Source organism: Arachis stenosperma, chromosome 2 (assembly GCF_014773155.1).
Source record: "Arachis stenosperma cultivar V10309 chromosome 2, arast.V10309.gnm1.PFL2, whole genome shotgun sequence".
Taxonomy (NCBI): domain Eukaryota; kingdom Viridiplantae; phylum Streptophyta; class Magnoliopsida; order Fabales; family Fabaceae; genus Arachis; species Arachis stenosperma.
The window spans coordinates 39,003,818-39,030,666 of record NC_080378.1 but is presented as its reverse complement, the minus strand read 5'-3'; the positions used below and the strand labels follow the sequence as shown (position 1 = coordinate 39,030,666).

Here is a 26,849-nt window from a genome sequence, read left to right as displayed (position 1 = left end):
CATACCTCCTTGTAATTCCTTGAGAAGACGACCCGAGGTTTAAATACTTCGGTTATCAATTTATTTAGGAGTTTGTTACTTGTGACAACCAAAACGTTTGTACGAAGGGAATTTCTGTTGGTTTAGAATCTATACTCACAATGCGACTATATTTTTATAAAATTCTTTACTAGCAAAAATCCTAACGTCATGGAGCGTATGATGAGACTGAGTTTTCTCAATTTAGGTTCAGTTTTTAAAGAATTGTATAAGTCTTGGAGATGTAATTTCAAAGATAAGTACCATATTTAAAATGTCTTCTTTTAAATTTTCTATGATAAAAATGTTTTTCTAACGTATTGTGTTTTTTTAGAACTACTGTCCTTCTTGTGCGTTAATGCATTGCAATTAATAAGAATAAAGGTCAATTTAGTTTCTCGATGTGGCTATTTTATACTTTGTCGTATTATATGGATAGTAGATGATGAAGCTTATTTAATAAGAAAATAGTTTGAATTTGTATAGATTCTAAATGTTCAAGTTAATGACATTATTTTAATTGGTTGTCATTATAAAAATACTCTAATCTATATATGTCTAAGGTCTAAATTTAAATACATTAAATATTATTTAAATAGTTTAGTTATAATATTAGAACTTGATTATATTAGTTTTAGAACTTTGAACGATTACTTCAATTTATATGTTGTGTCTATTAAATTTAGATATGTTATTTTTAAATTTTTTAATATGAATTTTTTTGTTTATAAATTTATTTTTATTGGCTCCCAATATAATTAAAAGAAAATACAATACTTAAGTTAAAAAACTATTGCTAATAATAATAGTACTTTTAAATTATTAATAAAATTAAATCCTTTAAAATACTATTAGTTGTATTAAAAATATTTTATTGACGTTCTAAAATATTTATATAGAATAACTTAAGATATGACAATTATTTAATCAATTATGTGAAGTTAATGTATTAAAATATTAATAGTTGCGCTATAAATTTTATTAACTTGTAAGAAAATAATAATCGGCGCTAAAATTTAGCAATCTAAGAATATATATTTATATATAGAAGGAAACAATCAAAAGTATAAAATATATTAATTTAATAGTTACAATTAATGGTTATAATTAAGACATATCAAATTAAATTAGTATTAATTAAAATTTTATTTTATTTTTATTTTGAAGTGGATTAATCCTATCATTATTCCTATTATATAAATGCACAACTATAATTGACAATACTTTATGAATTATAATATTCGGCATAATTATCATTGCTTTTATTATATTACTATTTTCATTAATATGTTATATCCCAATTTATTTTTTTAATTGAATAAACTAAATCAATTATGCTAATTATTTTTATTATTAATTCATTTAAAAGATAATTCTTAGTAAATAAGGACTAAATTAAAATAAGAGAATTTGTTACTTATTCAAATTAAATGCAATAAATATAAATGAATTTGGTTAGAAAATTATTTGCTTTTGATATTTTATAAGTGAAAAAACAAAATTATAAGAATCATCTTTTTTTTTTCTCTTCACATATAATTTTGTTTTACGTTAACTTTATTTTCTTAATAATAAAATATAATCATCTCCCATCAATTATTGGCAACCTAAAATTGTCAATGCCTGTAGGAATGTAGAACGAACCAAGATAGCAGTGGCATCGTCTTGAGTGAATATGCAAGACCTATGGATGACTCTCAAATAGTCAAATATGGGAAACAAAACAAGGTGTAGCCTGTCGTGATCAGAGTGGCGGTCTTCAATCATCTCACAATAGCAACTCTGATATAGACTAGTGCAAGGCACACAACTTTGATGGACTTCACGTCGTTCATAGCATAGGTTCCTGTGATTGTTGGTGGAGGTTACATTGGTGGCAATCAGTCATGGTTGTCACGTTCAAATTGAAAATTTTAACAACACTCAACAAGAAAGCATCATGGGTTCCATGGCAGTTTTTTGTGTGCATTTTGGATATTTTTTTGGTTGTTTTTTGGATGGTTTCTCTATTATACTTTGGATGCTTTTTTGACCTTTTATTGAATTTTGTTGTGAAAAGGTGTTGGGATTTCTTAGGTTAATTTTTTTATGTATGCTTTTGTTACTGATAGTTGTAATCTATTTATTCAGGTTATCTTTGCATGTAGTTGTTGTTCTTTTAGACGGAAGTCGGATATATATGAAATTTTAGGACGTGGATTGTTTCTCTTGTGGCATATACGATGTTTTCTTTAACAAGTCAGATGTTCTTTAGTTTTTGTTTGGTTAGTAGGATAATTGATTTCATTTTATACGTTTTTTGGATGAGATTCGAATGTTAATATAGTAGGCAGTTTTGTATGTTCCATTTTGTTTTATGGTGGATGTCTTTAGTATGTGTACTATTGGAGTTTATGGATATTTCTTTTACTTTATTTTGGGTGTTTCTTTTTCAAAATTTTGATTATTTTTCCTGAGTAGATTATATGTTCAGTACCGGAAGTTACATGCATTATTGATTCGGCAATGTTGATACGGAAGAGGTTGATAAAGTTTGAATTTTAATTTATTGTTGTATTTGTGTAAACAATCACTTAAAAAAGGGTGTAAAGTCTCAGTATCACTCAATTGTCTTTAAATTGTGTCATAGATGCCTGACCACAATGGCATTTGTGATGAGAAAATCTCAGCTATAGAAATTTTTTGGTTTGTTACAGCGGATACGAAAATTCTATGCGAATTAAGCAAAAAAAAGTAGTGTTTGTTATTAAAGTAAAAAACATAAACTTTGAGAAAACGAATAAGGAACTAAAGGTACCAATAAATCAATCGATTCATTGCAATCGTGAGTGGTACCGATTAAGTATGAATACTAATTTTTGGACTAGAATTCTCATATTTTTAAATTCTTTTCATCTACTCTATCAATCTCAAAATTATTTAAGAGTGAATTTGTTTTGTTGGAAATATGAACTTAGAATTTTATTTCTTTATTTTGTTTTTAGTTTCTTTGAAATTATAAAATTTTTTTAGGTGAGTCCTCTATTCAATTATTAGTAACTAACCTCTAATTGAACCAATTTCTATTCAAATAAATGTTTCAATAAATGGGATAATTTAGATATATAATTTTACAGTAATGCTTCACATCCATGCAATTTCCCTAACCAAGTCAACCAAGTTGTTTTTCATTCACGCTTCCTGCTCCCACCCCTACTAACGTAAAGCTTGTTTCTCAACGTAGAGCTTCTCTTTCTCAACGTAAATCTTTTCTTCATTCTTTTATCTCAACGTAGAGCCACTACAAAAAAAAGTTTAAAACGGCATTTATATTATGGCAGTTTTAAAGAAGCGCCATAATATTCGAATATTATGGCATTTTATAATGTTGCCATAATTAATTTTTCTAAAATGGCACTTTTTGGTAATTTTGGCGGCTTTCAACGGCCATTATTAAAGCCATTATTAAAAAGAAAGGCCCCAAACCAAGGAAAATCCTAAGTCTTATTTGGTGAAAGTGAAACCCGAAAAAGTAAAGCTGCTCCAACGATCTTCTCAGCGGCTCTCTCTAGCAACTGAAACCCAAAATGACGATATGTGTGGCGATCTTCTCCAGTGACTGCTCCACTGACGATCTTCTCAGCAGCATTCTCCGAAACGAAGGTATGACATCTTGCATTCTTCGACGATCTCCTCCAACGACGATCTTCTCTGGTGACATCTCCTCCATTGACAGCTTCTCCAACGGTGATCTCCTTCTGCATTTGCCTCATGTGACAATATCTTCCAACTACAATCTTCTCCGGCAACATCTCCTCTAGTGACGATCTTCTCCAGCTACACCTCCTTCAGTGGCGATCTCCTTCGGTGACATCTCCTCAAGTTGTGATCTTTTCCGGTGACTTCTTCTCCAGCGATGATATCCTGTAGCTTCCTCCTTGCCATCCTCTGTGTCTTCTCTGCAAAAAACCTTAGTTCCTCTCTTTCGTTCTAGATCGGCAGGTCAGTTTTCTATTTTTTTTACATTTTAGGGTTCAAAAGTGCGATTCTCTACTTTTTGATATTGTGATGAGTCTCTTCTTTAACACAAATATAGATAAATTAAACAAGAAGTACATTATTTAGATTTTCTTTATTTAAAAAATAAATGTATTCTCGTTGCTGTGTGAATGAATGCTAATGTTGTGCTTGATAAATGTGGTGTAAATTTTGATAATGGCAGTGTTTGATGATGGAAACCAAGCGCAGGAGAATAGCTTAGTTATACTTTGCTTCTGCTTTTGCTCGATAGGTAGGAATTTTGTTTTTCTTCTATTTCAAAATTGATTCAGTATCGTTTTAAAAATTGATTATGTATTTTAAACAATAAGTCAAAAGATAAGGTAAAATTACATGAGTATTGAGTGTTTAATCCTAATATATGGAATTTGGCTTACTTTTCTATGGTTGATTCTGATTTTGGGCGATTTTTCACTTTTTGGTTATAATTATTTATTATTAGTAGTAGTAGAAGCTTGATTGCCACACTGCTAATCTGCTCCCAACTAAGTTGTAGTTTTAAATTTTGTAGATATTGGTATAATTAGACATTAAATTTCATGTTTTAAAAGTTTGATAGATAGGAGTAGTTTTGTTGGAGATAAAAATGAAAGGGATACTTACTATACTAAATATATTTATGGACTTGAGAAAATATTTAATACAATTAATAGAGACCAAAAGGTATTTATTGAACCCAATTCTCTTTCTTATATGTAATATATTTATATGTATATGGATATATAATAAAGATTAATATTAATATGCATATTTGAGGCTGATGATGATGTGTCTTTGGCTTGATTCCCCCATCTTCTTTTTTGGCTTGATTCATTTTTAAAGTGAGGTTCAGTGTGATTTGTGTGTCTATTTCTTTTTTAGGTGTTAAAGTTAGGAAGCAAGTTGTGTTAGATGGTCCGGTTAGCTGTGGAAAGAGCATTGCACCTGCAATGCTTGTGATTTGGGCTAGCGAAGAACGTTGGCTAGTTTTCTATGTTCCTAGAGGCATGGCATGGACTCATGTAGGATTTTTCTATAGGCACTCGCTAACTGGTTTGTACGATACTCGTATACAGGATGCAAAGGTCCTTGGTGCACAAAATTATGATCTCTAACAATGGCGCTCAACTTGGTATGCACGTTTATAACTCAGCACTTTCTTCACAACTTCGCACAACTAACCAGCAAGTGCACTGGGTCATCCAAGTAATAAACCTTACGTGAGTAAGGGTCGATCCCACGGAGATTGTTGGTATGAAGCAAGCTATGGTCATCTTGTAAATCTCAGTTAGGCGGATAATAAATGGTTATGGAGTTTTCGAATAATAATAATAAATAAACAGAAAATAAAGATAGAAATACTTGTGTAAATCATTGGTAAGAATTTCAGATAAGTGTATGGAGATGCTGTGTTCCTTTTGGATCTCTGCAACATACTGCTTTCATACTTTCAATCCTTCTTACTCCTTTCCATGGCAAGCTGTATGTAGGGCATCACCGTTGTCAATGGCTACTTCCCATCCTATCAGTGAAAAAGGTCCAAATGCTCTTGTCACAGCACGGCTAATCATCTATCGGTGCTCGATCATGTCGGAATAGAATCCATTGATTCTTTTGCGTTTGTCATCACGCCCAACAATCGCGAGTTTGAAGCTCGTCACAGTCATTCAATCCTTGAATCCTACTCGGAATACCACAGACAAGGTTTAGACTTTCCAGATTCTCATGAATGCTGCCATCAATTTTAACTTATACCACGAAGATTCTGATTTAGGAATCCAAGAGATATGCGCTCGGTCTAAGGTAGAACGGAGGTGGTTGTCAGTCACGCGTTCATAGGTGAGAATGATTATGAGTGTCACGGATCATCACATTCATCATGTTGAAGTGCAACGAATATTTTAGAACAGAAATAAATTAAATTGAATAGAAAATAGTAGAAATTGCATTAAAACTCGAGGTACAGCAGAGCTCCACACCCTTAATCTATGGTGTGTAGAAACTCCACCGTTAAAAATACATAAGTGATGGTCCAGGCATGGCCGAATGGCCAGCCCCCATGATCTAAGAACTAAACATCCAAAGATGAACAATAGAATAAAACTGAGACCAAAGATGTGGTCAAAAGAGACGTCTAATACAATAGTAAAATGTCCTATTTATACTAGACTAGCTACTAGGGTTTACAAAAGTAAGTAATTGATGCAGAAATCCACTTCTGAGGCCCACTTGGTGTGTGCTTGGGCTGAGCTTGGGATTTACACTTGCAGAGGCTTCTTTTGGAGTTGAACACCAAGTTGTAACGTGTTTTTGGCGTTCAACTCTGGTTCGCGACATGTTTCTGGCGTTTGACTCCAGAATGCAGCATGGAACTGGCATTGAGCGCAAGTTTACGTCGTCTAATCTTGAATAAAGTATGGACTATTATATATTGCTGAAAAGATCTAGATGTCTACTTTCCAAAACCATTAAGAGCGCGCCATTTGGAGTTTTGTAGCTCCAGAAAATCTATTTCAAGTGCAGGGAGGTCAGAATCCAATAGCATCAGCAGTCCTTTGTCAGCCTTCTTATCAGAGTTTTGCTCAGGTCCCTCAATTTCAGCCAGAAAATACCTGAAATCACAGAAAAACACACAAACTCATAGTAAAGTCCAGAAATGTACATTTAGCATAAAAACTAATGAAAACATCCCTAAAAGTAACTATATCCTACTAAAAACTACCTAAAAATAATGCCAAAAAGCGTATAAATTATCTGCTCATCACAACATCAAACTTAAATTGTTGCTTGTCCCCAAGCAACTGAAAATCAAATAGGATAAAAAGAAGAGAACATACTGTAAATCTAAGAATATCAATGAATATTAGTTCAAATTAGATGAGGAGGACTTGTAGCTTTTTGCTTCTGAATAGTTTTGGCATCTCACTTTATCCTTTGAAGTTTAGAATGATTGGAATCTATGGGAGCTTAGAATTTCAGATAGTGTTATTGATTCTCCTAGTTAAGTATGTTGATTCTTGAACACAGCTACTTTTATGAGTCTTGGCCGTGACCTTAAGCATTTTGTTTTCCAGTATTACCACCAGATACATAAATGCCACAGACACATGACTTGGGTGAACTTTTTCAGATTGTGCCTCAGGTTTGCTAAAGTCCCCAGTTAGAGGTGTTCAGAGCTCTTAAGCACTCTCTTTTTGATTTGAATCACGACTTTAACCACTCAATCTCAAGCTTTTCACTTGGACCTGCATGCCACAAGCACATGGTTAGGGACAGCTTGATTTAGCCGCTTAGGCCTGAATTTTATTTCCTTGGGCCCTCCTATCCATTGATGCTCAAAGCCTTGGATCCTTTTTACCCTTGCCTTTTGGTTTTAAGGGCTATTGGCTTTTTCTGCTTGCTTTTTCTTTTTCTTTCTATTTTTTTTGCCACACTTTCTTTTTCGCAAGCTTTTGCTATTCACTGCTTTTTCTTGCTTCAATAATCAATTTTATGATTTTTCAGATTATCAGTAACATTTCTTGTTGTTCATCATTCCTTCAAGAGCCAACAACTTTAACATTCATAAACAACAAGATAAAAAATATGCACTGTTCAAGCATTCATTCAGAAAACAAAAAGTATTGTCACCACACCAATATAATTAAACTAAATTCAAGGATAAATTCGAAACTCATGTACTTCTTGTTCTTTTTGTATTAAAACATTTTTCATTTAAGAGAGATGAAGGATTTATGGAATTATTCATAGCCTTAAGACATAGTTACTAAATACTAATGATCATGTAGGAAAGACACAAACATAGATAAACATTAAGCATAAAAACCAAAAAACAGAGAAATAAGAATAAGGAATGAGTCCACCTCAGTGATGGTGGCGCTTTCTTCTTGAAGAACCAATGATATCCTTGAGCTCTTCTATGTCTCTTCCTTGCCTTTGTTGCTCCTCCCTCATTGCTCTTTGATCTTCTCTAATTTCATGGAGAATGATAGAGTGCTCTTGATGTTCCACCCTTAATTGATCCATATTGTAACTCAAATCTTCTAGAGAAGTTTTGAGTTGTTCCCAATAATTGTTGGGAGGAAAGTGCATCCCTTGAGGCATCTCCGGGATTTCTTGGTGATGAGCTTCCTCATGCGTCTCTTGGGATCTATGAGTGGGCTCTCTTGTTTGCTCCATACTCTTCTTAGTAATGGGCTTATCCTCCTCAATGTGGATGTCTCCTTCTATGATAACTCCAGCTGAGTAACATAGATGGAAAATAAGATGAGGAAAAGCTAGTCTTGCCATGGTGGAGGGCTTTTCGGCTATTTTGTAGAATTCAAGGGAGATGACTTCATGAACTTCTACTTTCTCTCCATTCATGATGCTATGAATCATGATGGCCTGATCCACAGTAACTTCGGATCGGTTGCTAGTGGGGATGATGGAGCGTTGGATGAACTCCAACCATTCTCTAGCCACAGGCTTGAGGTCCAGTCTTCTTAATTGAACCAGCTTACCTTTGGAGTCTCTTTTCCATTGAGCTCCTTCCACACATATGTCCATAAGGACTTGGTCCAACATTTGATCAAAGTTGACCCTTCTAGTGTAGGGGCGTGCATCTCCTTGCATCATGGGCAAGTTGAACGCCAACCTCACATTTTTCAGACTAAAATCTAAGTATTTTCCCCGAACCATTCTAAGATAATTCTTTGGATTCGGGTTCATACTTTAATCTTGGTTCCTAGTGATCCATGCATTGGCATAGAATTCTTGAACCATTAGGATTCCGACTTGTTGAATGGGGTTAGACAGAACTTTCCAACCTCTTCTTTGGATCTCATGTCGGATCTCTGGATACTCATTTTTCTTGAGTTTGAAAGGGACCTTGAGGATCACCTTCTTCTTGGCCACAACTTCATAGAAGTGGTCTTGATGGGCTTTGGAGATGAATCTCTCCATCTCCCATGACTCGGAGGTGGAAGCTTTTGTCTTCCCTTTCCCTTTTCTAGAGGTTTCTCTGGCCTTAGGTGCCACAGGTGGTTATGGAAAAACAAAAAAATTATGCTTTTACCACACCAAACTTAGAGTATTGCTCGCCCTGGAGCAAGAGAAGAAAGAATAGATGAAGAAGAAGAAGATATGGAAGAGAGGGAAAGTGGGTGGTGTTACGGCCAAGGAGGAGAAGAGAGGGTTGTTTTGTGTGAAAATGAAAAAAAATGGAGGGGTTTATATAGTGGAGGGAGTGGGGTTAAGGTTCGGCCATATTGGGTGGGTTGGGTGGGAAAAATGGATTTTGAACTTTGAAGGTAGGTGGGGTTTATGGGGAAGAATGGATGGATGTGAGTGGTGAAGAGATGATGGGGAAGAGAGATTGAGGTGATTGGAGAAGGGTTTTTGGGGAAGAGTGTTATTGGATTGTGTGAAGAGGAGAGAAGGTGAGTTGAGATAGGTGGGGATCCTATGGAGTCCACAGATCCTGAGATGATCCTGTGGGGTCCACAGATCCTGAGGTGTAAAAGATTATCATCCTTGCACCAATGAGGCGTGTAAAATGCTCTCTGCATGCAATCCTGGCGTTCAACACCAGATTGATGCTTGTTTCTGGCGTTGAACGCCAGCTTCTTGCTTGTTTTGGGCGTTCAACGCCCATTTGCAGCATGTTTCTGGCATTGAACGCCAGTTCCATGCTTGTTTCTGGCGTTCAGCACCAGCTCTCCTCAGGGTGCATTCTTGGCATTTAAACACCATGATGCTGCTTGTTTCTGGCATTCAACGCCAGATCCATGATCTGTTTTGGCATTGAACGCCAGCCAGATGCTCCTTACTAGCGTTTAAACGCCAGTAAGCCCTTCCTCCAGGGTGTGCTTTTTCTTCTGCTATTTTTGATTCTATTTTTAATTTTAGTATTTATTTTTGACTCAACATGATCATGAACCTAATAAAACATAAAAAAAATAAAAATAAAATTAGATAAATAAAAATTGGATTGCCTCCTAATAAGCGCTCCTTTAATGTCACTAGCTTGACAGTGGACTCTCATGGAGCCTCACAGGTGATCAGGTCAATGTTGTAGACTCCCAACACCAAACTTAGAGTTTGGATGTGGGGATTTAACACCAAACTTAGAGTTTGGCAGTGGCCTCCCAACACCAAACTCAGAGTTTGATTGTGGGGGCTCTGTTTGACTCTGTACTGAGAGAAGCTTTTCATGCTTCCTCTCCATGGTTGCAGAGGAACACCCTTGGGTTTTAAACACAAGGTAGTCCCCATTCAATTGAAGGACTAATTCTCCTCTGTTAACATCTATCACAACTCCTGCTGTGGCTAGGAAAGGTCTTCCAAGGATGATGGATTCATCCTCCTCCTTCCTAGTGTCTAAGATCATGAAATAAGCATGGATGTAAAGGCCTTCAACCTTTACTAACACGTCCTCTACTAATCCATAAGCTTGTCTTGTTGACTTGTTTGCCATCTGTAGTGAGAATATGGTAGGCTGTACCTCAATGATCCCCAGCTTCTCTATTACAGAGAGTGGCATAAGATTTTTGCCTGACCTCAGGTCACACAGAGCCTTTTCAAAGGTCATGGTGCCTATGGTACAAGGTATTAAGAATTTGCCAGGATCTTGTCTCTTTTGAGGTAAGGTTTGCTGAACCCATGTATCTAGTTCACTAATGAGCAAGGGAGGTTTACCTTCCCAAGTCTCATTACCAAACAATTTGGCATTCAGCTTCGTGATGGCTCCTAGATATTGAGCAACTTGCTCTCGAGTTACATTTTCATCCTCTTCAGAGGAAGAATAGTCTTCAGAGCTCATGAATGGCAGAAGGAGGTTTAATGGAATCTCTATGGTCTCTATATGACCTTCAGATCCCTTTGGGTCCTCAATAGGGAGCTCCTTCTTGCTTGAGAGACGTCCCAAGAGGTCTCCCTCGTTGGGATTCACGTCCTCCCCTTCCTCCCTAGGTTCGGCCATGTTAATTATGTCAATGGCCTTGCACTCTCTTTTTGGATTCTCTTCAGTATTGCTTGGGAGAGTACTAGGAGGAGTTTTAGTGACTTTCTTACTCAGCTAACCCACTTGTGCCTCCAAATTTCTAATGGAGGACCTTGTTTCACTCATGAAACTTAAAATGGCCTTAGACAGATCAGAGACTAAGTTTGCTAAATTAGAAGTGTTCTGCTCAGAATTCTCTGTCTGTTGCTGAGAAGATGATGGATAAGGCTTGCTGTTGCTGAGCCTATTTCTTCCACCATTATTAAAGCCTTGTTGAGGCTTTTGTTGATCATTCCATGAGAAATTTGGATGATTTCTCCATGATGAATTATAGGTGTTTCCATAAGGTTCACCCATGTAATTTACCTTTGCTATTGCAGGGTTCTCAGGATCATAAGCTTTTTCTTCAGAAGATGCCTCTTTAGTACTGTTGGATGCATTTTGCCATCCATTCAGACTTTGAGAAATCATGTTGAGTTGTTGAGTCAACATTTTGTTCTGAGCTAATATGGCATTCAGAGCATCAATTTCAAGAACTCCATTCTTTTGAGGCGTCCCATTATTCACGGAATTCCTCTCAGAAGTGTACATGAACTGGTTATTTGTAACCATGTCAATAAGTTCTTGAGCTTCTGCAGGCGTTTTCTTTTGGTGAATGGATCCACCTGCAGAATGGTCCAATGACATCTTGGAAAACTCAGATAGACCATAATAGAATATATCCAGAATGGTCCACTCTGAAGGCATGTCAGAAGGACACCTTTTGGTCATCTGCTTGTATCTTTCCCAAGCCTCATAGAGGGATTCACCATCTTTTTGTTTGAAAGTCTGAACATCCACTCTAAGCTTGCTCAGCTTTTGAGGAGGAAAGAACTTAGCCAAGAAGGCTGCGACCAGCTTATCCCATGAGTCCAGGCTATCTTTAGGTTGTGAGTCCAACCATGTTCTAGCTCTGTCTCTTACAGCAAAAGGGAAAAGCATGAGCCTGTAGACTTCAGGATCTACTCCATTAGTCTTAACAGTCTCATAGATCTGTAAGAACTCAGTTAAAAACTGATAGGGATCTTCTGATGAAAGTCCATGGAGCTTGCAGTTCTGTTATAGTAGAGCAACTAGTTGAGGTTTCAGCTCAAAATTGTTTGCTCCAATAGCAGGGATTGAGATACTTCTTCCATCAAACTTGGAAGTAGGTGTAGTATAATCACCAAGCATCCTCCTTGCATTATTATTTTTGGCTGCCATCTCCTCTTTCTTTTTGAAAATTTCTGTAAGGTTATCTCTGGATTGTTGTAATTTAGCTTCTCCTAGTTTCCTCTTCAGAGTCCTTTCAGGTTCAGGATCTGCTTCAACAAGAATATTCTTGTCCTTGCTCCTGCTCATATGAAAAAGAAGGGAACAGAAAATAATAATAGGGATCCTCTTTACCACACTATGAATGTCAAGATGAACACCAAGAACACTTTGAAGATCAAGATGAACATCAAGACTTATTTTTGAAAAATTTTCAAGAAAAGAAAGCATGCAAGACACCAAACTTAGAAATCTTTAATGCTTAGACACTATGAATGCAAAAATGCACATGAAAAACAACAAAGGACACACAACAAGAAAATTTAAAGATCAAACAAGAAGACTTATCAAGAACAACTTGAAGATCATGAAGAACACATGCATGAATTTTCGAAAATTTTTTGAAAAATAAAAATATGCGATTGACACCAAACTTAAAAATTGACTCTAGACTCAAACAAGAAACACAAAATATTTTTGATTTTTATGATTTTATGATTTTTTGTATATTTTTTTTCGAAAATTAATTTTTAGAAAAACGAAAAGAAGAAAATTTTTTTTTGAAAAATTTTTGAAAACTTTTTGAAAAGAAAATTACCTAATCTGAGCAACAAGATGAACCGTCAGTTGTCCAAACTCGAACAATCCCCGGCAACGGCGCCAAAAACTTGGTGAACGAAATTGTGATCTCTAACAATGGCGCTCAACTTGGTATGCGCGTTTATACCTCAGCACTGTCTTTACAACTTCGCACAACTAACCAGCAAGTGCACTGGGTCGTCCAAGTAATAAACCTTACGTGAGTAAGGGTCGATCCCACGGAGATTGTTGGTATGAAGCAAGCTATGGTCATCTTGTATATCTCAGTTAGGCGGATAATAAATGGTTATGGAGTTTTCGAATAATAATAATAAATAAACAGAAAATAAAGATAGAAATACTTATGTAAATCATTGGTAAGAATTTTAGATAAGTGTATGGAGATGCTGTGTTCCTTTTGGATCTCTGCAACATACTGCTTTCATACCTTCAATCCTTCTTACTCCTTTCCATGGCAAGCTGTATGTAGGGCATCACCGTTGTCAATGGCTACTTCCCATCCTCTCAGTGAAAAAGGTACAAATGCTCTTGTCACAGCACGGCTAATCATCTGTCGGTTCTCGATCATGTCGGAATAGAATCCATTGATTCTTTTGCGTTTGTCATCACACGCAACAATCGCGAGTTTGAAGCTCGTCACAGTCATTCAATCCTTGAATCCTACTCAGAATACCACAGACAAGGTTTAGACTTTTTGGATTCTCAAGAATGGCCGCCAATAATTCTAGCTTATACCACGAAGACTCTGATCTCACGGAATGGAAGGCTCGGTTGTCAGGCAAGGGCAGCCATGAGTCGTGCATCAAGAATCCAAGAGATACACACTCTAGCTCTCGCTTGTAGAACGGAGGTGGTTGTCAGGCACGCATTCATAAGAATGGATGATGATGAGTGTCACGGATCATCACATCTATCAGGTTGAAGTACGAGTGATATCTTAGAACAAGAATAAGCTTGAATTGAATAAAAGACAGTAGTAATTGCATTAAAACTCGAGGTACAGCAGAGCTCCACACCCTTAATATATGGTGTGTAGAAACTCCACCGTTGAAAATACATAAGTGATGGTCCAGGCATGGCCGAATGGCCAGCACCCATGATCTAAGAACTAAACGTCCAAAGATGAACAATAGAATAAAGCTGAGACCAAAGATGTGGTAAAAAGAGACCGAATGGTCAAAAGAGACGTCTAATACAATAGTAAAATGTCCTATTTATACTAGACTAGCTATTAGGGTTTACAGAAGTAAGTAATTGATGCAGAAATCCAATTTCGGGGCCCACTTGGTGTGTGCTTGGGCTGAGCTTGAGCTTTACACTTGTAGAGGCTTCTTTTGGAGTTGAACGCCAAGTTGTAACGTGTTTTTAGCGTTCAATTCTGGCTCGCGACGTGTTTTTGGCGTTTGACTCCAGAATGCAGCATGGAACTGGCGTTGAGCGCCGGTTTACGTCATCTAATCTTGAATAAAGTATAAACTATTATATATTGCTGGAAAGCTCTGGATGTCTACTTTCTAACGCCGTTGAGAGCTTGCCATTTGAAGTTTTGTAGCTCTAGAAAATCCATTCTAGTGAAGGGAAGTCAGAATCCAACAGCATCAGCAGTCCTTTGTCAGCCTTCTTATCAGAGTTTTGCTCAGGTCCCTCAATTTCAGCCAGAAAATACCTAAAATCACAGAGAAACACACAAACTCATAGTAAAGTCCAAAAATGTGAATTTAGCATAAAAACTAATGAAAACATCCCTAAAAGTAACTATATCCTACTAAAAACTACCTAAAAACAGTGCCAAAAAGCGTATAAATTATCCGCTCATTAGTCCTCAAGGCAAGTATGCTAATTTCTTGCTTGTTAAATTGAATAATATCCCCAAGGTACTCTTCAATGGTAATTCCATTTGTTAATATCTTAAACCGAAGGGAAAAGAAGGAAACATCATGTGTATTTTATTTGGATCAACACCTTTATGACTGTTGAAATTTATATCAATTACTGCTCTAGAAAAAAATTTAAGACTGTTGAAATTAAAGCTTTACCAAATTGAATTTAAGACTCTGTTGTGATTGAATTTGTTTGTTTGCCATTTACAGCGGTGACCACACAGTAAAGATAATTGATGTGAAACTGAAAGTTGCATAAAAGGTGCTAGTTGGTCATGGAAGGACACCTTGGGTGGTAAGCTTGTAATATGGCTTTTCATAGTAATTTATTGGATCTATTTCATTTTATTTCTTTTGGTACTTATTGTATAAAATGAATTCTCTAGCATGAATTTTGATATGATATGCATTTAGGAAGTGATAATTCTATGGAATTCAGCACCAAGTTTTTATTATTATCCATCAAAACCATGGGATGCTGTTCAAATTGTGTGATTTTTTAATATTTTGTTATTTGCTTAATAAATACTGTATCCTAAATTTGTATTTGAATAATTTTTCATGTGGTTAGTAGTTGTTAGTTTGAAGGCCGTTCTCTATTTCTGCCATGGATATTGCAGCACTTGCACCTTCTTTTTTGAAGGTTTAATTTCTCTCTTAATATTTATGTTCAGAACTAGTTAATTTAGAGATTGAGATAGGATTCAAAATTTTGTTCAGGTCTTGCCAAGAGAATTGCTACTTCTGGATATGTTGTTTATGCTATGGATTACCCAGGTTTTGGCCTTTCTGAAGGCTTACATGGTTACATTCCAAAAGTTAATGATCTGGTTGATGATGTTATAGAACAATATGCAGAAATCAAAGGTTGGACATACTCTTAATTAATTCTTTGATCTAATAATTTCAATTTAGAAAGTGTCGTAATGTTGTAGGAAAAAAATCATGAGGCTGGAGAGGTAAAAGTTTTGAAATTGGACAGCTAGAAAGAAGATACACAGGAAGAAACAAGATCATGATATTATGTTATTTTTCTTACTCTCAACGTATTAGCTAAGCTAGTTACTTTGCTTTATGTATGAGATGTATGTGTCACATTGCTAGAAATTGTAGCCAATCGACATTTAGAATTAAAAAATCATGTTATATTTAATAATTTATTTGTATTGTAGTTATTATCATTGATTTTCAATACTAAAAAATTATATATTATGTTTAATACTTTATTTATGAATTACGTAATATTTTGTGTGTGGGTTATGATTTCTTGTTATTATGAATTTTAAACAAAAAAATTATTTATTTATCATAGTAAAAAAGACGGTTAAAACTACCTTTCTAAACGATAAAAATTGTCATTTTTACCCAGTAAAAACGGCAGCTTGTAATTGCCATTCTAAAAAACATGAAACGCTATTTTAACATGGTAAGAATGGGGATTTCAAATACCATTTTAACTAATAAAAATGCCACTTTCAAGGTAAAAACAGTGATTCAAAATGCCATTTTAACCAACCAAGAATACCATTTTAATCCAGTAAAAATGGTGGTATCAAATGCTATTTTAACCAACCAAAAATGTCACTCTGCCAAGGTAAAAATGGCGGTTCATAAACGCCGTTTTTACCCAAGAAATAACGGCGGTTTGAACCAACCAAAAAAGCCGTTTTATTTGGAAATAATGGCGATTTGAAAATTGTGACGGTTTTCTGAAAATCGCTGTAATAACCAGAATGGCATCCAGAATTATGTCGCTTTCTAAAATTGCTGTTCTGGAAATAATGGCAGTTCAAACCGCCACAAATACCCAAAAAAAACTGCTGTTTTAACCAAAATTTTTTTATAGTGGAGCTTCTCTTTCTCAACATAAAGCTCTCGTCGTTCCTCTTTGATCTCATTGTTCTTCTTTGTTTTCTTCTTCGATCTACATTGCATTTATCTTCTTCCTATTCTTCTTCATTTTCTTCTTCGATCTGCATTGAATTTATCTTCTTCTTTTTTAGATTTCAATAGCATATCAAAACAATGAATGATTCAACCTCAAATCAGTTGAATGAGAGCGATTTGGATTATTCTTCTGAATGGAATCAAGCAGATGAGGTTTGGATTATTCAATTTTGAATTGAATTGAATGGAATGCAATTGCTAAATTCTAGATGATTAGTATTATACATTGGTTTCATTTTGATAGTATTGTACATTTCGTTAAATTCTGAATTTGAATTTATATAATGACAATGTTCGATTCATTTAGTATTGTACATTGGTTTTGTTTTGATAGTATTTCTCGGTTCATTCTAGATGCAAGTGATCTAAATTTGAATTTATATAATGGACATTATTCGGTTCATTAGTATTATACAGTGGTTTCAGTTTGATTATATTTTTGGTTCATTCTAGATGTAGGTGTTCTGAATTTGAATTTATATAATGGATAATATTCGGTTCATTTAGTATTATACAATGGTTCCACATTGATAATATTTTTTGTTCATTTTATAGTCCATGTGTGTTATGGATGAACAATTTGTCTCAAAAGTTGGGATGACTTTCAAGACACTAGAAGAAGCTGGAAAGTTCTAGAAAGATTATTCCAAACTTGCTGGTTTTTCTACCAAAATAAGGAACACAACTCGGAAGAGAGATGAGATTAAGAATCAATTAATTACATGTAGTAGAGGGGAAGTGAAAATCTAAGATATCTCCAAGTCTGAAGACAAACCCCTCAGCTGAAATAAAGTGTCCAGCCAGGATTTATGCACATATATTGAAGGACGTCAATCTTTGGATCATTTCCAAAGTTATTCTGAATTATTCACACCCTTGCTGTCTAGATGGAGCTGAGATGCTCAAACAACACATGGAGCTAAGCATGTTTGTGTGTCACACCATTGAAACCAACGAGGAAGCCGAAATCAGACCGAGTAAAACATATCAGTCATTCGTAGTAGCAGCGGGCAGTCATCGGGAAATAAGTTTTATCAAAAAAGACGTGAGAAATTACATTACAAGAAAAGTATGAAATGTTTCTAAATAAGACAATGCCAAAGAATTTGGCAAGTACTTACTAAGAATGAAAGAGAAGAATTAAAATTTCTTTTTCCAGCTTAACTTTGAAGGTGATTAAGCCATCAAAAATGCATTTTAGGCCGATACAAGGAGCAGGGTTGCATACAAGTATTTTGGAGATGTTATTTCATTTGACACCACTTACAACACAAATAGATATTCGGTTCATTTGGATATAGATTTAGGTTCATAGAGCCTACAAATTTCGGTTCATAACTATGTGAGAGTGTCCATTTATGCAGGTACAATCTAGTTTTTAGTTCTTTTGTGGGCGTGAATCACAACAGTCAGTCAACACTTCTCAGATGTGCTTTGATGAAAAATGAGGACATCCAACCATTCAAATGGCTATTTGAATGTTGGCTTCGTTGCATGGGAGGGAAGGTACTGATGAGCGGATAATTTATACGCTTTTTGGCATTGTTTTTAGGTAGTTTTTAGAATGATCTAGCTACTTTTAGGGATGTTTTTATTAGTTTTTATGTAAAATTCACATTTCTAGACTTTACTATGAGTTTGTGTGTTTTTCTATGATTTCAGGTATTTTTTGGCTGAAATTGAGGAACCTGAGCAAAAATCTGATAGGAGGCTGACAAAGGACTGCTGATGCTGTTGGATTCTGACCTCCTTACACTCGAAATTATTTTCTGGAGCTACCGAACTCTAAATGGCATGCTCTCAATTGCGTTGGAAAGTAGACATCCAGGGCTTTCCAGAAATATATAATAGTCTACACTTTATTCGAGTTTCGATGACAACGCCAGTTCCATGCTGCATTCTGGAGTAAAACGCCAGAAACACGTCACAAACCAGAGTTAGACGACAAACAGGCGTTACAACTTGGTGTTTAACCCCAAGAGAAGCCTCTGCATGTGTAAAGCTCAAGCTCAGCCCAAGCACACACCAAAGTGGGCCCCAGAAGTGGATTTCTGCACTTAGACTTATTTTTGTTAACCCTAGTAGCTAGTTTAGTATAAATAGAACTTTTTACTATTGTACTAGGGTCTAGTCTTTTGACCATTCGGTCTTTTGATCATTCAGGGGGGCTGGTCATTTGGCCATGCCTGGACCATCACTTATGTATTTTCAACGGTGGAGTTTTTACACACCATAGATTATGGTGTGGAGCTCTGCTGTACCTCGAGAATTAATGCAATTACTATTATTCTTCTATTCAATTCAAGCTTATTCTTGTTCTAAGATATCATTCGTACTTCAACCTGATGGATGTGATGATATGTGACACTCATCATCATCCGTTCTTATGAATGTGTGCCTGACAACCACCTCTGTTCTACCTAAGATTGAATGAATATCTCTTGGATTCCTTAATCAGAATCTTCATGGTATAAGCTAGAATTATTGGCGGCCATTCTTGAGAATCCGGAAAGTCCAAACCTCGTCTGTGGTATTCCGAGTAGGATTCAGGGATTGAATGACTGTGACGAGCTTCAAACTCGCGATTGTTGGGCGTAGTGACAGACGCAAAAGAATCAATGGATTCTATTCCGACATGATCGAGAACCGACAGATGATTAGCCATGCTGTGACAGAGCATTTGGACCATTTTTATTGAGAGGATGAGAAGTAGCCATTGACAACGGTGATGCCCTACATACAGCTTGCCATAGAAAGGAGTGAGAATGATTGAAGGAAGGTAGTAGGAAAGCAGAGATTCAGAAGGGACAAAAGCCTCTCCATACACTTATCTGAAATTCCCACCAATGATTTACATAAGTATCTCTGTCTTTATTTTATATTTTATTTATCTTTATATTTGAAAACCATTATAACCATTTGAATCCGCCTAACTGAGATTTACAAGATGACAATAGCTTACTTCATACCAACAATCTCCGTGGGATCGACCCTTACTCACGTAAGGTATTACTTGGACGACCCAGTGCACTTGCTGTTAGTTGTGAGAAGTTGTGACAAAGTGTGATTCACGTTTGAGAGCTCCAAGTTTTTGGCGCCATTGTTGATGATCACAATTTACCCGCACCATGTTTTTGGCGCCGTTGCCGGGGATTGTTCGAGTTTTGACAACTGACGGTTCATCTTGTTGCTCAGATTAGGTAATTTTCTTCTTTTTTTGTTTTCCAAAAAGTTTTCAAAAATCTTTCAATTTTTTTATTTTATTTATTTTTGTTTTTCCAAAAATAAATTTTTGAAAAATCCAAAAAAATTTAATAAAATTTTCAAAAAATAAGTCTTGATGTTCATCTTGATCTTCAAAGTGTTCTTGGTGTTCATCTTGACATTCATAGTGTTCTTACATGCATCATGTGTTTTGATACATAATTTTCATGTTGTGAGTCATATTTGTGTTTTTCTCTCTCCTCATTAAAAATTCAAAAATAAAAAAAAATTATCTTTTCCTTATTTCTCTCATAAATTTCGAAATCTTTGGGTTGACTTAGTCAAAAATTTTTAAAATAAGTTGTTTCTTGTTAGTCAAGTTAAGATTTCAATTTTAAAAATCTTATCTTTTCAAAACTTTTTCAAAAATCAAATCTTTTTCATTTTTCTTATTATTTTTCGAAAAATTTTAAAAAGTAATTTCAAAATCTTTTTCTTAATTTCATTTCAAAATTTTGAAAACTTTACTAACAATTAATGTGATTGATTCAAAAATTTGAAGTTTGTTACTTTCTTGTTAAGAAAGGTTCAATCTTTAAATTCTAGAGTCATATCTTTTAGTTTCTTGTTAGTCAAGTAATCAATTTTAATTTTAAAAATCAAATCTTTTCCAAAATATCTTTTTCAATTATATCTTTTCAAAATATCTTTTTCAAATCATATCTTTTTCAAAATTGATTTTCAAATATTTTTTTTCAACTAACTAATTGACTTTTTGTTTGTTTCTTATCTTTTTCAAAACCACCTAACTACTTTCCTCTCTCTAATTTTTGAAAATTACCTCCCTCTTTTTCAAAATTCTTTTAATTAACTAATTGTTTCAAATTTTAATTTTAATTATATTTCTTCTTTCAATTTTCGAAAATCACTAACTATTTTTCAAAAACAATTTTCAAATTTCTCTCTATCTCATCTTCTTCTATTTATTTAATTAATTACTAACACTCCTCTCTTCATCTTAAAATTTGAACCCTCTCTTCTCTTCTGTGTTTGAATTTTTCTCTTCTTCATTCCCATTCTTCTTTTCTTCTACTCACATAAAGGAATCTCTATACTGTGACATAGAGGATTCATCTTCTTTTCTGTTCTCTTATTTTTCATATGAGCAGGAGCAAGGACAAGAACATTCTTGTTGAAGCAGATCCTGAACCTGAAAGGACTCTAAGAAGAAAGCTGAGGGAAGCTAAAGCACAACCCTCTAGAGAGAACTTGACAGAAATTTTTGAAAAAGAAGAGGAGATGGCAGCCGAAAATAATAACAACAATAATAACGCAAGGAGGATGCTTGGTGATTATACTACACCTACTTCCAACTTTTATGGAAGAAGCATCTCAATCCCTACCATTAGAGCAAACAATTTTGAGCTGAAGCCTCAACTAGTTGCTCTAATGCAACAGAATTGCAAGTTCTATAGACTTCCATCAGAAGATCCCTATCAGTTTTTAACTGAATTCTTGCAGATCTGTGAAACTGTTAAGACTAACGGAGTAGATCCTGAAGTCTACAGGCTCATGCTTTTCCCTTTTGCTGTAAGAGACAAAGCTAGAACATGGTTGGACTCACAACCTAAAGATAGCCTGGACTCTTGGGATAAGCTGGTCATGGCCTTCTTGGCCAAATTCTTTCCTCCTCAAAAGCTGAGCAAGCTTAGAGTGGATGTTCAGTCCTTTAAGCAAAAAGATGGTGAATCCCTCTATCAAGCTTGGGAAAGATATAAGTAGATGACCAAAAAGTGTCCTTCTGACATGCTTTCAGAGTGGACTATTCTGGATATATTCTATTATGGTCTATCTGAGTTCTCTAAGATGTCACTGGACCATTCTGCAGGTGGATCCATTCACCTAAAGAAAACGCCTGCAGAAGCTCAAGAACTTATTGACATGGTTGCAAACAACCAATTCATGTACACCTATGAGAGAAATCCTGTGAGTAATGGACGCCTCAGAGGAAGGGAGTTCTTGAAATTGATGCTCTGAATGCCATATTGGCTCATAACAAAATGTTGACTCAGCAAGTCAACATGATTTCTCAGAGTCTGAATGGATGGCAAAATGCATCCAACAGTACTAAAGAGGCATCTTCTAAAGAAAAAGCTTATGATCCTGAGAACCCTGCAATGGCAGAGGTGAATTACATGGGTGAACCCTATGGAAACACCTGTAATTCCTCATGGAGAAATCATCCGAATTTCTCATGGAAGGATCAACAAAAGCCTCAACAAGGCTTTAATAATGGTGGAAAAAATAGGTTTAGCAATAGCAAGCCTTTTCCATCATCTTCTCAGCAACAGACAAAGAATTCTGAGCAGAGCACTTCTAGCTTAGCAAATATAGTCTCTGATCTATCTAAGGCCACTTTAAGTTTCATGAATGAAACAAGGTCCTCCATTAGAAATTTAGAGGCACAAGTGGGTCAGCTGAGTAAGAAAATCACTGAAACTCCCCCTAGTACTCTCCCAAGCAATACAGAAGAGAATCCAAAAAGAGAGTGCAAGGCCATTGATATAATCACAATGGCCGAATCCAAAGAGGAAGGGGAGGACGTGAATCCCAATGAGGAAGACCTCATGGGACGTCCTCCAAACAAAAAAGAGTTTCAAAATGAGGAACCTAAGGAATCTGAGGCTCACCTAGAGACCATAGAGATTCCATTGAACCTCCTTTTACCATTCATGAGCTCTGAAAACTATTCTTCCTCTGAAGAGGGTGAAGATGTAACCGAAGAGAAAGTCGCTCAATATCTAGGAGCCATCATGAAGCTGAATGCCAAGTTGTTTGGTAATGAGACTTGGGTAGATGAACCTCCCTTGCTCATTAGTGAACTAAATACATGGGTTCAGCAAACTTTACCTCAAAAGAAACAAGATCCTGGTAAATTCTTAATACCCTGTACCATAGGCACCATGACCTTTGAGAAGGCTCTGTGTGACCTGGGGTCATGTATAAATCTGATGCCACTCTCTGTAACAGAGAAACTGGGGATCTTTGAGGTACAAGCTGCAAGCATCTCACTAGAGATGGCAGACAAGTCAATAAAACAAGCTTATGGATTGGTAAAGGACGTGTTGGTAAAGGTTGAAGGCCTTTACATCCCTACTGATTTCATAATCTTAGACACTGGAAAGATAAGAATGAATCCATCATTCTTGGAAGACCCTTCCTAGCCACAGCAAAAGCTATGATTGATGTTAACAAAGGAGAATTAGTCCTTCAACTGAATGGGGACTACCTTGTGTTTAAGGCTCAAGGTTATCCTTCTGTAAACATGGAAAAGAGGCACGATAAGCTTCTCTCAATACAGAGCTAAACAAAGCCCCCACAGTCAAACTTTAAGTTTGGTGTTGGGAGGTCACAACCAAACTCTAAGTTTGGTGTTGAACCCCCACATTCAAACTCTAAGTTTGGTGTTGGGAGGTCCCAACAATGCTCTGATGATCTGTGAAGCTCCATGAGAGCTCACTGTCAAGCTATTGACATTAAAGAAGCACTTATTAGGAGGCAACCCAGTTTTTATTTATCTATGTTTTCTATTGTTCTTTTTAGGTTTATGATCATGTGGAGTCACAAAACAATTGCAAAAATTAAAAACAGAATAAAAAATAGCAGAAGAAAAAGCACACCATAGAGGAAGAGCTTACTGGCGTTTAAACGCCAGTAAGGAGCATCTGACTGGCGTTCAATGCCAGAACAGAGCAAGAATCTGGTGTTGAACACCAGAAATAAACAGTAGTCTGGCGTTTAAACGCCAGGATTGCACCCTGAGTAAAGCTGGCGTTTAACGCCAGAAACAAGCATCGGGCTGGCGTTAAACGCTAGAAATATGCTACAGATTGGCGTTAAACGCCCAAAACAAGCATGGAAGTGGTGCTTAACGCCAGAAACAAGCATCAGTCTGGCGTTAAATGCCAGGATTGCATGCAGAGGGCGTTTTACACGCCTAAAGGGTGCAGGGATGAGAAATCCTTGACACCTCAGGATCTGTGGACCCCACAGGATCCCCACTTACCTTCTCCCTCTCTCTCACACCTTTTCATAACATTCTTCCCCAAACATCATTCACCAATCACCTCAATCTCTCTTCCCCATCACTTCGTCACCACTCACATCCATCCACTCTTCCCCATAAACCCCACCTACCTTCAAATTCAAAATCTCTTACCCACCCAAACCCACCCTACATGACCGAACCATAAACCCTTCTCCCTCCACTATATAAACCCCTCCATCCTTCTTCATTTTCACACAACACAACCCTCTCTTCTTCCTCTTGGCCGAATACACCTCTCTCTCCCTTTCCTCCATATTTTCTTCTTCTTCTTCTTCCATTCTTTCTTCTTTTGCTCGAGGATGAGAAACATTCTAAGTTTGGTGTGGTAAAAGCATAGCTTTTTTGCTTTTCCATAACCATTGATGGCACATAAGGCCGGAGAAGCCTCTAGAAAGAGGAAAGGGAAGACAAAAGCTTCCACCTTTGAGTCATGGGAGATGAAGAGATTCATCTCTAAAGCCCAACAAGACCACTTCTATGAAATTGTGGCCAAGAAGAAGGTGATCCCTGAGGTCCCTTTCATGCTCAAGAAAAATGGGTATCCGAAGATCCGACATGAGATCCAAAGAAGAGGTTGGAAAGTTCTTACCAACCCTATTCAACAAGTCAGAATCTTAATGGTTCAAGAGTTCTATGCCAGTGCATGGATCATTGGGAATCATGATCAAAGTATGAACCCGAATCCAAAGAATTATCTTACAATGGTTCGGGGGAAATGCTTAGATTTCAGTCTGGAAAATGTGAGGTTGGCGTTCAACTTACCTATGATGCAAGAAGACACGCGCCCCTACACTAGAAGGGTCAACTTTGATCAAAGGTTGGACCATGTCCTCATGGACATATGTGTGGAAGGAGCTCAATGGAAAAGAGACTCAAAAGGCAAGCCGGTTCAATTGAGAAGACTGGACCTTAAGCCTGTGGCTAAAGGATGGTTGGAGTTCATCCAACGCTCTATCATCCCCACTAGCAACCGATCCGAAGTAACTGTTGATCGGGCCATCATGATCCATAGCATCATGATTGGAGAGGAAGTAGAAGTTCATGAAGTAATCTCTCTAGAACTCTACAAAGTAGCTGAAAAGCCCTCCACTTTGGCAAGACTAGCTTTTCCTCATCTCATTTGCCATCTATGCTACTTAGCTAGAGTTGTCATAGAAAGAGACATCCTCATTGAAGAGGACAAACCCATCACTAAAAAAAGGATGGAGCAAACAAGAGAGCCTATTCATGGATCTCAAGAGACACATGAGGAAGCTCATCATCAATAAATCCCTGAGATGCCTCAAGGGATGCATTTTCCTCCAAACAACTATTGGAAACAACTCACACTTCTCTAGAAGGATTGAGTCATGACATGAACCAATTAAGGGTAGAACACCAAGAGCACTCTATCATTCTCAATGAGATTAGAGAAGATCAAAGAGCTATGAGGGAGGAGCAACAAAGGCAAGGAAGACACATAGAGGAGCTCAAGAACACCATTGGTCCTTCAAGGAGAAGGCGCCACCATCACTAAGGTGGACTCATTCCTTAACTTCCTTGTTCTTATCTCTCTGTTTTTCGATTTTTGAGCTTCATGTTTGTCTATGTTTGTGTCTTTACTACATGATCATTAGTGTCTAGTAACTATATCTTAAGGCTATGAATAACTACATGAATCCTTCACCTTTCTTAAATGAAAAATGTTTTTAATACAAAAGAACAAGAAGTACATGAGTTTCGAATTCATCCTTGAAATTAGTTTAATTATATTAATGTGGTGACAATACTTTTTGTTTTCTGAATGAATGCTTAAACAGTGCATATTTTTGATCTTGTTGTTTATAAATGTTAAAATTGTTGGCTCTTGAAAGAATGATGAAAAAGAGAAACGTTGTTGATGATCTGAAAAATCATAAAATTGATTCTTGAAGCAAGAAAAAGCAGTGAAGAACAAGGCTTGCGAAAAAAATTTAAAAAAAAAATTTAAAAAAAAGAAAAAGAAAAAAGCAAGCAGAAAAAGCCAATAGCCCTTAAAACCAAAAGGCAAGGGTAAAAAGGATTCAAGGCTTTGAGCATCAATGGATAGGAGGGCCCAAGGAAATAAAATCCAGGCCTAAGCGGCTAAATCAAGTTGTCCCTAACCATGTGCTTGTGGCATGCAGGTCCAAGTGAAAAGCTTGAGACTGAGTGGTTAAAGTCGTGATCCAAAGCAAAAGAGTGTGCTTAAGAGCTTCGGACACCTCTAACTGGGGACTTTAGCAAAGCTGAGTCACAATCTGAAAAGGTTCACCCAGTCATGTGTCTGTGGCATTTATGCATCCGGTGGTAATACTGGAAAACAAAGTGCTTAGGGCCACAGCCAAGACTCATAAAAGTAGCTGTGTTCAAGAATCAACATACTTAACTAGGAGAATCAATAACACTATTTGAACTCTAAGTTCCTATAGATGCCAATCATTCTAAACTTCAAAGGATAAAGTGAGATGCCAAAACTGTTCAGAAGCAAAAAGCTATAAGTCCCGCTCATCTAATTAGAACTAATATTCATTGATATTTTGAGATTTATAGTATATTCTCTTCTTTTTATCCTATTTGATTTTCAGTTGCTTAGGGACAAGCAACAATTTAAGTTTGGTGTTGTGATGAGAGGATAATTTATACGCTTCTTGGCATTATTTTTAGGTAGTTTTTAGTATGATCTAGCTACTTTTAGGGATGTTTTTACTAGTTTTTATGCAAAATTCATATTTCTGGACTTTACTATGAGTTTGTGTATTTTTCTGTGATTTCAGATATTTTCTGGCTAAAATTGAGGAACCTA

General features: G+C 36.2%; 1 non-coding gene across 1 annotated transcript; it reads left to right on the top strand.

The window, feature by feature from the left end:
- Window positions 1-11,757: 11,757 nt before the first annotated feature.
- Window positions 11,758-11,866, top strand: LOC130964480 (small nucleolar RNA R71). Its single transcript, XR_009080573.1, has one exon. It is a non-coding gene; the product is annotated as a small nucleolar RNA R71 (small nucleolar RNA).
- Window positions 11,867-26,849: the final 14,983 nt, after the last annotated feature.